The following is a 12716-nucleotide window of genomic DNA, read 5'->3' on the forward strand; positions in this document are numbered from 1 at the left end:
AAAAGTCTTTAATTATCAAAGAATTTCTGAGTCAGGATTAATTTGCAAATGAGGACCTTGAGGTTTAGCAAGAGTTAAGAGGCTTGCCTCCATTACCAAGTGGAAGAGACAAACTTTAAACTCACACTCATCTGAGCAGTGGTAAAGAACCCACTTGCCAGTGCAGGGGATACAAGAGATAAGGATTCCATCCCTGAGTCAGGAAGATCCCCTGGAATAGAAAATGGCAACTCACTCCAGTATTCTTGCCTAGAAAGTTCCATGGACAGAGGAGCCTAGCGGGCTAGAGTCCTTGAAGTTGCAAAGAGTCAGACACAACTGAACAAGCACAGGCATTTAACTCCAAAGACTTTGTTCATTTCCCCAGGAAAAACTCCTACAGTGGAAAAGTCTTTTTGCCACCTATTAAATTAAACCATTCAGTCCAGTTCAGTCACTCAGTCGTGTCTGACTCTGTGACCCCATGAATCGCAGCACGCCAGGCCTCCCTGTCCATCACCAACTCCCGGAGTTCACTCAAACTCACATACATCATGTCAGTGATGCCATCTAGCTATCTCATCCTCTGTCATCCCCTTCTCCTCCTGTCCCCAATCCCTCCCAGCATCAGAGTCTTTTCCAATGAGTCAACTCTTCACATGAGGTGGCCAAAGTATTGGAGTTTCAGCTTTAGCATCAGTCCTTCCAAAGAACACCCAGGACTGATCTCCTTTAGAATGGACTGGTTGGATCTCGTTGCAGTCCAAGGGACTCTCAAGAGTCTTCTCCAACACCACAGTTCAAAAGCATCAATTCTTCAGCGCTCAGCTTTCTTCACAGTCCAATTCTCACATCCATACATGACCACAGGAAAAACCATAGTCTTGACTAGATGGACCTTTGTTGGTAAAGTAATGTCTCTGCTTTTGAATATGCTATCTAGGTTGGTCATAACTTTCCTTCCAAGGAGTAAGCGTCTTTTAATTTCATGGCTGCAATCACCATCTGCAGTGATTTTGGAGCCCAAAAAAATAGTCTGACATTGTTTCCACTGTTTCCCCATCTATTTCCCACGAAGCGATGGGACCAGATGCCATGATCTTAGGAAGTCACTATTATCAAGACCGTTTGTTTTATTGCAGTTGTCTGCACACCATCATTTATAAACTCCTAGAGAGAGACATGCATACTTCAAGTTCCAGCACCTAAGAAAACTGAGGGATCAAGTGTGTTTTCAGTTGGGGTTTTCAACAGAATAGAAGACAGAAAGAGGAGGGCGAGAGAAGGGAGGAAGATAAGAAAGAGGGAAGCAATTATTTATTACTCATTATGAGCTTTGGGGATCTTGCTTTGCTGGGCTGGAATAACAGCTATCTGGAGCTATTTCTAGATAGCCATTCTCTACTGTAAGCAAGATACTGTGAAATTTATTTTGAGAACTGTTTAAATTTTTTAAACTTTAATACCTTCTCAATTCAACTTTATGACACCACACACAAGAAGGTATTTTATGCTAAAAGGAATGAAATGCTTTTCCTCTATGCTATTAGGTTCTGTATTTGAGACATGCAAATTAAACTGGCAAGAGACAGTTTAAGAGGAAAAAGGCATACATATTTTATGTACATGGAGACTCTACGGAAAAGAGTGAAAACCCAAAGAAGTGTTTAACTGAGGGCTTATCTATCATTTTAAAAAGAGCAACGGGGTGTGGCATGAGCAGTGAGAGGCTTCGGAGGCCACCAACGTGCCTGAGGCAACACCAACTCAAGAGTATCCCAAGGTACCTGGGCCACCTGGAGCCGGCAAGAGTTCCCAGGCACCCAAATCTACTGAAAACTTCTGTGTCTCCCATTTGACTACTGGGGACCTGCTAAGGGTCTTCTGGCTCAGATCTGGGAGAAAAGCTGAAGGCAACTACGGATGCTGGAAAACTGATGAGTGATGAAACAGCCACAGGGCTCATTGAGAAGAATTGGGAGATCTCTCCATGCAGAAATGATATTCTTCTAGATGGCTTCTCTCAGACTGTGAGGCAGGCAGAAAGGCTTGGTGACTTCACCAAGAAGAGGAGAGAAGCTTGATTCTGTGATTGAGTTCAGCATCCCAGGCTCTATGCTAATCCAGAGACTCACAGGAAGGCCCCCAGAATGGACATTCCTACACAAAGAGTTCAATCCCCTAAAGGCATCCATGAAAGATGATATCACAGAGGAACCCTTGATCCGCAGATCAGATGATAATTCAATTCAGTTCAGTCGCTCAGTCGTGTCCGACTCTTTGTGACCCCATGAATCGCAGCACACCAGGCCTCCCTGTCCATCACCAACTCCTGGAGTTCACTCAGATTCATGTCCATTGAGTCAGTGATGCCATCCAGCCATCTCATCTTCTGTTGTCTCCTTCTCCTCCTGCTCCCAATCCCTCCCAGCATCAGAGTCTTTTCCAATGAGTCAGCTCTTCGCATGAGGTGGCCAAAGTATTGGAGTTTCAGCTTTAGCATCATTCCTTCCAAAGAAATCCCAGGGCTGATCGCCTTCAGAATGAACTGGTTGGATCTCCTTGAAGTCCAAGGGACTCTAAGAGTCTTCTCCAACACCACAGTTAAAAAGCATCAATTCTTTGGCCCTCAGCCTTCTTCACAGTCCAACTCTCACATCCATACATGATCACAGGAAAAACCATAGCCTTGACTAGACAGACCTTAGTCAGCAAAGTAATGTCTCTGCTTTTGAATATGCTATCTAGGTTGGTCATAACTTTTCTTCCAAGGAGTAAGCATCTTTTAATTTCATGGCTGCAATCACCATCTGCAGTGATTTTGGAGCCCCAAAAAAATAGTTTGACACTGTTTCCACTGTTTCCCCATCTATTTCCCATGAAGTGATGGGACCAGATGCCATGATCTTCATTTTCTGAATGTTGGGCTTTAAGCCAACTTTTTCACTCTCCACTTTCACTTTCATCAAGAGGCTTTTTAGTTCCTCTTCACTGTTTGCCATAAGGGTGGTGTCATCTGCCTATCTGAGGTTACTGATATTTCTCCTGGCAATCTTGATTCCAGCTTTTGTTTCTTCCAGTCCAGCATTTCTCATGATGTACTCTGCATAGAAGTTAAATAAGCAGGGTGACAATATACAGCCTTGACATGCTCCTTTTCCTATTTGGAACCAGTCTGTTGTTCCATGTCCAGTTCTAACTGTTGCTTCCTGACCTGCATACAAATTTCTTAAGAGGCCTGTCAGGTGGTCTGGTATTCCCATCTCTCTCAGAATTTTCCACAGTTTATTGTAATCCACACAATCAAAGGCTTTGGCATAGTCAATAAAGCAGAAATAGATGTTTTTCTGATACTCTCTTGCTTTTTCCATGATCCAGCGGATGTTCACAATTTGATCTCTGCTTCCTCTGCTTTTTCTAAAACCAGCTTGAACATCAGGAAGTTCACGGTTCACGTATTGCTGAAGCCTGGCTTGGAGAATTTTGAGCATTACTTTACTAGCATGTGAGATGAGTGCAATTGTGCAGTAGTTTGAGCATTCTTTGGCATTGCCTTTCTTTGGAATTGGAATGAAAACTGACCTTTTCCAGTCCTGTGAGTTTTTTAAACTTGCTGAGTTTTCCAAATTTGCTGGCATATTGAGTGTAGCACTTTCACAGCATCAATCTTTCAGGATTTGAAATAGCTCAACTGGCATTCCATCACCTCCACTAGCTTTGTTCATAGTGATCCTTCCTAAGGCCCACTTGACTTCACATTCCAGGATGTCTGGCTCCAGATGAGTGATCACACCATCGTGATTATCTGGGTAGTGAAGGTCTTTTCTGTACAGTTCTTGTGTGTATTCTTGCCACCTCTTCTTAATATCTTCTGCTTCTGTTAGGTCCATACCATTTCTGTCCTTTATTGAGGCCATCTTTGCATGAAATATTCCCTTGGTATCTCTAATTTTCTTGAAGAGATCTCTAGTCTTTCCCATTCTGTTGTTTTCCTCTATTTCTTTGCATTGATTGCTGAAGAAGGCTTTCTTATCTCTTCTTGCTATTCTTTGGAACTCTGCATTCAGATGCTTATATCTTTCCTTTTCTCCTTTGCTTTTTGCTTCTCTTCTTTTCACAGCTATTTGTAAGGCCTCCCCAGACCTTTTTTGCTTTTTTTGCATTTTTTGCATTTCTTTTCCATGGGGATTGTCTTGATCCCTGTCTCCTGCACAATGTCACGAACCTCATTCCATAGTTCATCAGGCACTCTATCTATCAGTTCTAGGCCCTTAAACCTATTTCTCACTTCCACTGTATAATCATAAGGGATTTGATTTAGGTCATACCTGAATGGCCTAGCGGTTTTCCCTACTTTCTTCAATTTAAGTCTGAATTTGGTAATAAGGAGTTCATGATCTGAGCCACAGTCAGCTCCTGGTCAAGGCCTTGAAAATCCACCCTGAGACCTACCCCAGTGAGACCATCCATCGGTGGAGTAAGACAGTAAAGGGGCTCCACTCTGCCATCCACACATCCCAGACCCGTGATGTCCTGTTTGCAGCATCCTAGCAGCATTGTCCAAAGCCGTATCCCAGAAACAGAAGGCCAGGCAGGACCGCATTGCTGCTCATCACCTCATGGCCTGGTCTCTGCCCACAGGTGCTGTGCAGAGGGGAGGGTGATCAGGGTAAGGCTGGAGGGGAGGAGATGGAGGGCACAAGACAGGAAGAGCGGCCATGCTGCGGTGAATCAATTCCTTTCATGAAGCCGGCGTCTTAAAAACGTATAGACAAAGGGGAAAACTGATTTTTAAAAACAGTATCTGGAGGGTATAGGTAGAAATGGAGATGTAGCATTATTTGTAAGGAATCACATTTTCATTTACTCTGGACTGGTGACAATATTTCACAAAGCCAGTACCCTAAGACTTCAGCTTTTATCAAAGCCTCCTGCCAACCCAGGTATGCAGGAAGTCCCACTGTCGCCTTGCCAACCTGTAGCTTGGATCAGGGCGGAAGTTGACTACTAACCCTGGTTCCCCATAGCATGTGATCAAAATGTTATCTTCACACTGGAAAGGGACACAGAGTGTGTTCCAGGGACAGTGGCTCAACTAATCAAGTTTACTGGCTTCAGGAGGCAGGTGGGACAGGCTGGTGTCTCTCCCTTCCCAACTCAGCCCTGATTTACTAGCCCGCCTGCCCTCGTGGGTAAGCTCACGGCACCCACCCAGCACACATCTCAGCCCTACACTCTTGCCTTCTCCCATCCACGTCGTGCAAAAGGATCCTTTTTAATAAGTGAGCAAGTATCCTAAGCAACATCATCCAAAGACTGTCCTTTTCATCCTCAAATCCTGTGACTGACATCACTCAACAGCCCTAGGATGCATCATTTTCAAGGAGGCATTTTCTTAACTGTCCTAATGCTGCCTTGTTTGGCCCCTAAATCAATAAAGTGTGCCAGAAGTTTATCTAAAATTTTTAAAAAAAGAGCAATAAGTTGTGGAAGATGACTAGGAAATGTATAAGTAAGGGTTGTTTACTAAGAGGCATCCTACAGACTCATTTCAGTGCTATCTCAGGTATTCCTGATACGGGAGAGGGAACACCTTTACAAATGGAAATGCATGTTACCGTTGTAAGGGGTAATTTATGTCCTGCTCTCAGGCAGGAGGATAGAGGGCAACAAGCTTGTGTTTGCCGTTTTCCAATCGCCTTCAGCTCAAAATAATCCCTATGCCAAAATGACATTTTTTTGGAGGGTGGAATATTCTGATCCCCTTCAATGCCAATAAGGTTTTGGAATATTTAAAAGAACAACAAAATCTATTAGAAAGTCTAGAAAGGATGGGTATAAGGAAATGCCCTCATTCTCTGTTGGTTGCTATGTTGAGTATACAATTTATGTATCAATGCTATTTAAAATAATATATCCCCCAATTTAGCCACCCTACTTCCTGGAATATATTTAGAGGCAATAACCAGATATATGCACAAAAATGTGTCTATATATTTGTTAATCAGTCAATTTTATAATAGCAATAAACTAGGGGGGGGAACTAAATGTACATCTACATATGAATGAATAAAGTATTATGGCCAAACTATGAACCAGGTATCTACAATATAGATTTTTATTTAATGGCATGACAGATGTTTTTGTCATATCATCTAGTGAAAACTGGTTATAGAATATATATCTATATACAGCATGACAATATAAATTTTAAGTTAATAATATGTCTATGTAATTTTATAGAGAGATATCTATTTTCACCAACAGCTAGCCACACCAAGAACTGGAGTGGGTTGCCATTTCCTTTTCCAGTGAATAACAATGGAATACTATAAAGTTTTGGGCTTCCCAGGTGGCACTAGTGGTAAAGAGCCCGCCTACCTAGGCAGAAGACATAAAAAACACAGTTTTGATCCCTGGATAGGAAAGATCTCCTGGAGGAGGGCATGGCAACCCACTCGAGTATTTTTGCCTGGAGAATCCCAGGGACAGGGGAGCGTGGTGGGCTACAGTCCATAGGGTCGCAGAGTCAGACACAACTGAGATGACCTAGCATGCACGTATGCACTGTAAAAGATTTAGGTATGTTCTAGATATCAACAAGAACTTGAAATATTGCCACTAGATAACCCACAACTCTGAAAAATCGATCAATTTCACAGTACATGTCCACAGAGAGTGGGCAGAGTGTCAGAACAATGGGGAAAATCTTGACCTTCAGTTCCATCCTCTTTTCTAGTGAGTTTGCATGCACGTGCCTGCTAAGTTGCTTTAGTTGTGTCTGACTCTTGTGACAGCATGGGCTCTAGCCCACCAGGTGCCTCTGCCCATAGGATTCTCCAGGCAAGAATAAGGAGTGGGTTGCCATGCCCTCCTCCAGGGGATCTTCCCAACTCAGGGATGGAACCCAAGTCTCCTGTGGCTGCTCCCTTGCCCATGGATTCTTTACCACTGAGCCACTGGGGAAGCCCTCTAGTAAGTTTATAGACTATCAAGTAAACTCCCATCACATGGATTAATCAAATGTTTTATTTTTAAATGAAAGTCTAGGAACTTTGCTAGTGGTCCAGTGGTTAAGACTCTGAGCTCCCAGTGCAGAGGACTCGGATTCAATCCATGATCAGGCAACTAAACCCCACACGCTGCAACTAAGAGTTTGCATGCCACAACTAAAAATCCTGCATCCCACTACTCACCTGGTGCAGCCAAATAGATAAATATTAGAAAAAAAAACAAGTCTAATATAGTGGTTTCCAACATTACTCTTCAACTAGGATGTGATTCTTATCTTGTGATGCATTTTGAAATAGTTGATCTCTCTGTGATGACAATGGTGTGAAATACATTTACCTACCCCTTGGGGTTGTAAGTAGGAAATCGAAAAACAACAGCAATAGCATTAAAAGTCATTCCAAATTTTATTTGTAAGAGTGGAATTGTTTAAGTGTTTTGTAAAACCTCGTCTATATACCAGCCTACAGGAAGGTTTAATTTTCTCCATGATATTTGCCCTGGATCTCAGGAGTGGTCCTACGTCCTTCCCTGTCATTTTATATGTGTGTGTTCAGTCGCTCAGTTATGACTGACTCTTTGCAACTCCATGGACTGTAGGCCGCCTGGCTCCTCTGTCCATGGAATTTTCCAGGCAAGAATATTGGAGTGGGTTGCCATTTCCTACTCGAGGGGATCTTCCTGACCCAGGGTTGGAACCCACGTCTCCTACATTGACAGCTGGGTGCCACCTGGGAAGCCCAGCATAGAAATTCAGGTTGAAGACCGCAAAACAAATGGTCAGGCTCAGAAACATTCAGTCTGTTTACCTATTTTATTTCTTTTAAACAAAATCAGATCTTTACAAGAATATCAACATCATACTTCTTAAAGCCACAGAAACTTGAGAGCTGAAAGGCAGCATGTGCTCAACATGTGCTCAGCTGCTTCAGTCACGACCGACTCTTTGTGACCCCGTGGACCGCACCCCTCCAGGCGCCTCCATCTGTGGGATTTCCCAGGCAAGAATACTGGAGTGGGTTGCCATGTCCTTCTCCAGGGGACCTTCCCCACCCAGGATCAAACCTGCATCTCCTGTGGCTCCTCCACTGGCAGGCAAATTCTTTACCACTGAGCCACCAGGGAGGCAGTGGAGTCTCAGAAATTTATGGTGGCGCTTGCTTCGGCAGAACATATAATAAAAATTTATAGTAAATGAGACATCAATGTAAAGTGTAAATCTCAGAAGAACTTCTTTGCCATTGCACAAGTCCCGGTTATCTTCCACAATACCCTCTTATTGAGTCTCTTTTTCCTAAAATAAGTATTAATAATTTCTGTTCTCACCCTTGACGTCAGCACTTCCAGGATTTCTCGTCCTGGAGTTTATCCTTGCCCACACCCTCCCCGATGCAGGGTTGAACCATCACAGCACTGTCAGAGTAAATCTTCCCCTCAATTGGTTGTTCCTGTCAAGCTGTTGTTAGCGGAGTGAGTCTGTTTTTCTCTGTCTCCTTCCTTAGTCACTGTGAAATGAAAACAATATGAGATCCTCGCTGGTTTCCATTACTCTGCTTTCTTCATTCTGAAACAATCTATTGCTTTTCTGACATATAGAGCTCCCGTGGAAAGCATGTATGCCTATACCTTAAACTTCTTTTGGCCATTTGTTCTTGCTGCTCAGTCATTGAGTTGTGTCTGACTATCTGTAACCCCATGATCTGCAGCACATCAGGCTTCCCTGTCCTTCAATATCTCCAGGAGTCTGCTCAAATTCATGTCCACTGAGTCAGTGATGCTATCTAACCTATGTTATCCTCTGCCGCCCACTTTTCCTTTTGCCTTCAATCTTTCCCAGCATCAAGATATAAGGCAGTTCAATTCCGAGGCACATATTGACTTAAACTAGTTGTTTAGTAATCTCATCTATTTTTGTGGAAGGTTTTATATAATTTAACTGACATTTAACTCTCCTTTCCCAAACATTGTTTTAATAGGACAAGAATCTTTGGGGGCAATTTTAAATTGATTCAAAATACTTTACATTTTAATAATTAAACAGTACTTTCCACAAAGCGAATTTAGGATCTTGCCCTAGTCTCTGAAGAAAAATCCTCAGAGGAATTTAATTAAAGATAACCTATTTCCTATATTACATAAAATTTAATTAAAAAAATCAGTCTCTGCTTTTGACTCAAAGGGATTGGGCCAAAAGAATTAAAAACCCACATATGTTAAAAAAAAAAAATTCTAAAACTTGATGCTCTGCATTCACCAGAAAACTACATTTTTTTCTCTCTTTTGATATACATTATCAAAATAAAACCATTCAGGGCAGTAGACCAATTTCACATTACTATTACAATATCAATACCACGTGGTATTGTTGTTGAGTCCTTTTGTTGTCAGTTTAAATATGAAGAAATTGGGCTTCCCTAGTGGCTAGGTGGTAAAGAATCTGCGTGCTAATGCAGGAGACACAGGTGTGATCCCTTATTCAGGAAGATCCCACTTGCCAGGGAGCAACTGTCTGTGCCCCACACTACTACTGAGCCTGCGCGCTAGAGGCCGGGAGCACCCACCGAGCTCCACCGCGACTACCGAGGACCACGTGCCCGAGATCCCAGCTCTGAAGCAAGAGACGCGCCCACAGCGAGAAGCCGCACCCCGCAGCTCGAGCGCAGCCCCAGCCCCTGGCAAGGGAGGAAGCTTGCACAGCAACGAAGACCCACCAGTGCCAAAACCAAACAAATAGAATATTTAAAATATACATAAATATGAAGAAATCAAGATCAAATTGGATCGGTAAGTTGGCTAAAGTCACCAGTACACACAACAGAACTAGAGATGTCTCATGTAAAACCGGTAATCCTCCCATTACGTCAGTTCCCAAGTGAGTCACCTACGATGAGAAAGTGGTCCCATTTGTCCGGATGGGACTCCACAGTATATGAGCCAGCCAACAGTATAGATTCTAACTCACTGTCATCTGAGTTACAAGTTTAATCATCAGATCTCTTGGTCTGCACCCAAAACAGCTTAACTACCTTGAGCTACTTATTCACTCTACTTATTTACTCCCCTGCCACGTGAGTTTCTAAATGTTCAAATACTTTTCAGTTTCATCTCCCAATAGAACCAGCTTTCTAACTCCTTTGTAAATTAAACCTTCAGATGCCACATCTCATTCTAGTAGTTCTCATATCCATGCAGTGTTTCTTTCCAAAGAATATACTATCCGTTGCAGTCTTAACCTGACAGTGAACTTGAGTAGGAGGAAAGATGATACTTACTTCTTTAAAATATATACAAATTTCTGCATATTTGAATATGTGCAAGTCCTTAAATTTTAATAATTCTTTGAGGGAAAATTTTTATTTTTCCAAAAGCACTTAATTTCATCTTAGTTGTAAGCCAGTGTTCATCATGGTAGGAATATTGGGGAGCTGGAGAGAAAGAAAGCATTGCTCAATACATATATGAAAGAAGAAGTAAAAGAAAGAAAGGCAGAGGAATACATTTTTCACTTATTGAAAAATATTTTTTGAGCACCTACTGTGTGAGATACCAAGTATTACCTGATAGAACACTTAAAAGAATGCAAATTACTTTCAAAAACATTGTCTAATTCAATAGTAATTAATAAAATCTGAATACTTACCAATGAATAAAATATTTTAATGTTACCTTATTAGAGTTTCTAGATTCACAATTGATACAGGGAAAAAATAAACCTTAACAGATAATGACTAAAGTTTGCAAAGAGTAATTGCTAAAGCTGAGCTCTTGAAACTGGATCCTGGCAAACAATTCTCAGAGGTATAAGGTACAGATGCGCATTCAAACTTAAAATCACTACATCAGCTAATTTTAGACTGTACTTATCAGTAATAATGGTATGTCATTGTTCTCATTTCTTCATTCTGTATTACCCATGATTCCTGCTGTGACAGCTAAATTGGTCTCAAATTTACCATAGTCAAAAAAGTTTAGGTTACACATGTGTATGATATTGTTTCTAGAACTTAAGAAAATTGACGATGATGATGATGGAGTGCTTACTCCTGACTTTTGACAAGTTTAGGTTGAACTACAGCCAAAAAAGATTTTCAAAGTATATGATAACAGCACTTTTTAGACATACAAGGAAACAACTTTTATCACATTTTATGAAGTCCTCATTCACTTGGAATAAACTGGATATTAATTGTATGTATATATATTTTATGCTACTATTATATTTATTATGCTTTTGAGACTGTTTTAATGAACATAGCAGAATAGTAACCTAAAAGACTCAAATTTCCCATCTTATGTTTCATGCAGAGAGGTTAGCCAATACTAAGACTAGTTTCACTCAACTTTGGTTGGTTAATTACTTGTTTTGCTCACCAGCTGCACACTATTTGAGGGTAATATATGTGAAAATAAGAAAATAAAGACAGGATTGTAAATGAAGTCCAACTGCTCATGTTTTTCCCCTGTCCCATGATACCTCTCATCAAAATCTGCTTGTTTTATTTGGGCTTATTCAACTGGTAAAAAATCAGAAATAATAACATCTGAGAATTTTACTTACTGTGATTATAAACATATAAAGATTTCCTATTTAATCTTCCCAATAATCCTTACAAATAGGGAACAGTTTTTTTCCACCTAAAGAGAGTCAAAGAAATTATTTGACAAAAGGATAAAGAGCTCAGTTTTAATATTGAATCTATTTGACTTAAAAATCCATTGTCCTTCCTCACTATTAGTCTAGTTTTGACACAAGAGATCAACCATGAAGGTAGTTCAATAATTCAGATGTGGAAGAAATTGTAGCTAGACTACACCAGTCAAGTTGGAAAGACAGAGAATAAGGGAAGGATGATGGCTCATCATATGGGATTTCTAAGAATATTTCAGCATGACTCAAAGTAGGGTAAGGCTCAGTATACCTCAGTGACCACCCAGAAGTCTGTAATGCAATTTGAGTCAAGAAATATGGTTGCTAATTATTGCCCTGATCCCACTTTCCAATCCAAATTACAGCCTGACATGTACTCAAAAGCTTGTTGCATATAATAAGACTATTTAAATGCCACAGTGGATATTATTGCTTCTTTTTTTGTTCATTTCAAAACAGTTTTTAAAATAAGCCTATAAAAATGTATACACATTATATATTAGGCTTGCGAAATAAGCAAAGTCCACTATTTTATCATTTATTTCAAGTATGCTTTGAGCAGATTTTCTGAAGTGGAAATTCTTACCTTTTAATTTGTTCTTTTTCTCTCTTGTTTATTCTAAACTTATCCTCAATTTCACAAAAACCATTCCTGAATGGTCTATTAAGCCAATAACAATTTATCTTGTAGTGGTGTGAGTCATGTACCTGGTACTGTTTTAGCCCCCAGAGAAACAGAAGTGAATAAGATGTGGTAGTTGCCCACTGGAAACTCACAGTCTCTTAGAGAGCCTGGTAAATAAATTCAATACAACGAGGTGAGGTCCTCGTATAGATTCTCAGATGCACAATGCGGGAGAAAGGAGCCACTTGCTTCTTATTCCTGTACTCTTTGCTCTTAAAGCTAGAATTGGCTTTTGATTCTCATATATTACAACTGCTAAGCTAAATTGACTTTGCACATTAATCTGATCACACCTTCCTAGTTTAAATTATATTAACAGTCTCCCATCATATAAATTAGAACATCTGACCAAGATAGAAGTCTTTATAAATTCTAGTCCTTCACTACCTTTCA

At 40.8% G+C, this 12716-nt stretch overlaps 1 pseudogene; it reads left to right on the forward strand.

Annotated features, from left to right (window-relative positions):
- Positions 1060-11044, forward strand: LOC102178331 (annotated as a pseudogene).

Source organism: Capra hircus, chromosome 29 (assembly GCF_001704415.2).
Source record: "Capra hircus breed San Clemente chromosome 29, ASM170441v1, whole genome shotgun sequence".
NCBI lineage: Eukaryota > Metazoa > Chordata > Mammalia > Artiodactyla > Bovidae > Capra > Capra hircus.